Below are 2,784 nucleotides of genomic sequence, written 5' to 3' on the forward strand. Positions count from 1 at the left end.
TGGAAAAAAAAACTAATCCAAAAAATAGCTGATTAAATGTTTTAAGAAATGAAGATAGAGTTCTCAATTTAGATTATAGGATATAATGGACTACTGATCATAAAGACGCCAAGTAATTTATCTCTCTCTCTCTCTCTCTCTCTCTCTCTCTCTCTCTCTCTCTCTCTCTCTCTCTCTCTCTCTCTCTCTCTCTCTCTCCCCACAACACACGTAGAACGATAGTGGGAATTATCTAAATATCCAATAGACTCTTACTAATCGTGACTTTGTACATCAAAAATTATTCATAATACATTACAATAAAAAGCTTTTGGTAAAACCTACTTTCTGTTACCAGGTAATAATAAACTCATTGATAAAAAATTATTTATATATATATATATATATATATATATATATATATATATATATATATATATATATATATATATATATATATATATATATATTTATGTTATAAGGGACTAATTGCATTTAATGTCGCTTGCATTGCGACTGCTCTTCCTGAATTAAGCAGTATATTCATTTTTTCTTTTAATAATTTTATCCCAGTTATCAGAGGGCATTACTATAATCCTAGGTTTCAATAGCATACATTTTATTCGTTTTTATAATTGAATCTGATTAAACCCTTCATCTGTAAACTTAAATAAACTTAGGATTTGAGAACAAATCTGTCAAACATGTTTTAGGCAATTGAATAATTTTTTATTTATTGTTCAAAATAAGAGGATTCTATCTCTAAATGTTTGTGAAATATACAAACGAATGGCAGAATTAATTTCTCTTTGGTATAATCTTTCTCCCTATGAAATGATGGAAGCTCTTTTTATATGTTTAATAAAATTTTGCATAACCTGCTTTGATGCAATTTATTGTAGCTGCCATTGAAGAATTTGTAAAGTACAGGCCATCTTAATATTTTCCAGTTTAAGGGAAAATTAAAATAAGATTACTCCCCCACCCTGCTTTATATTTATTTGTTATTACCAGTATAAAATTTAATTGTCCTAAACCCGTTTATATTAGGGGGTTCGGTTAATACATTCTCAAGGTTCCTATTTTGTAAATGTTTTAAATACCGCAATAAGAAATGTTTTATATTACGCAATCATTAAGCAATACACAAATAAGAAGATTAATTAATATGTTTATTTGCTGACATTTATAGAAATTCACGCATTTACACAAACAATTGTTCGTATTGAGCGTTATGTATGGCTTTATAATGTAGGTTGAATATTTACCCTTTTTGTTTTTCAGCCTTTACTTGAACAGCCTCTTCTTTTGTAAATATAACTCCAAGCCAATTAATGATTTGAAACTATAACAAAATATCCTAAGTATCGAAATCCTCAATTTCTGCAGCACTAGATTACTCTCATTGGTAAGCAATTCAGATCCGATGACCTATATTTCATGTTTATAAGTAATAAGTTTACAAATGAGTATCTGAAACTAAAATTATATATATATATATGTATATATTATATATATAATATATATATATATATATATATATATATATATATATATATATATATATATATAATATATATATTATATATATATATATATATATATATATATATATATATATATATATATATATATATATATAATATATATATATATATATATATATATATATATATATATATATATATATATATATATATATATATATATATATATATATATATATATATATATATCTATATATATCCCACGAATAGGATTAAGTACCGAATTCTATCCTCGGAATATATATCCGCTTGGATCTCTATGCTCTTATTGTTTCAAACAGTGAAATCTCTAATGTATTTTGTATAAGAAACTATTCTTTTTCCATACAACAGAATGAATATCATTAGAAAATTATAATGCTTTATATATCATTAATATTAACCTTAGAATGTAAAAGAATCCGTTTGGCTACTTTTAAATGCGAAGAACTGATAAATTGGCTTTACGATGTCATTATCTACCTTTGGTGTATATATATATATATATATATATATATATATATATATATATATATATATATATATATATATATATATATATATATATATATATATATATATATATATATATATATATATATATATATATATATATATATATATATATATATATATGTATAATTGAAATGGAGCCTAAATCTATAGGATTTAATTGGTCTATTTCTTTGAAGAAGTTAGATTTTTGTAAATAAAAATCCAATGCTTCGTGGTATTAAAGGCGAACTCTAAAAGCACCTGGTTATTCATTCTTGCTGAACAGATTCAACTGGTAGTTTGGTGGGCGCTACAAAGCTACGGGGGAGAAGGAAAGCTTTCATCTAAATCTCATCGGAAAAGGGACCAATACAGTACGTATAAAATGGAGTGAAACATAGTGAAGAAGGAAAGAGAATGCTTTCAGAAATATAGACGATCTATCTTTATTTTTTTTTTTTATTGTAACAGATTACCATGTAAGGAAAGGACGAATAAAGGCAATTCTTTTTCAAAAATAGATTTTACATTTTTGAATGAACAATGTTTCTGAAAACTTTTATATTTGCAAGAATAGAAAAGAACAAAAATAAATACTCTTTTGAAACTCTACTTATAACTAAGAAATATTATTTTAATCTAAATATGTCCATTAGATCATAGTTAAGAGACTAAGGGCAAGTAACAACAAATGTTTCTGGAAGATTAGAAACAAAGATCTTTGATGCAAAAGCAGGATGCATTTTGGTTTGAAAACACTATTCTATGTTCCATCACAGAATAA

The sequence above is a fragment of the Palaemon carinicauda genome, chromosome 4, assembly GCF_036898095.1.
Source record: "Palaemon carinicauda isolate YSFRI2023 chromosome 4, ASM3689809v2, whole genome shotgun sequence".
Classification (NCBI taxonomy): domain Eukaryota; kingdom Metazoa; phylum Arthropoda; class Malacostraca; order Decapoda; family Palaemonidae; genus Palaemon; species Palaemon carinicauda.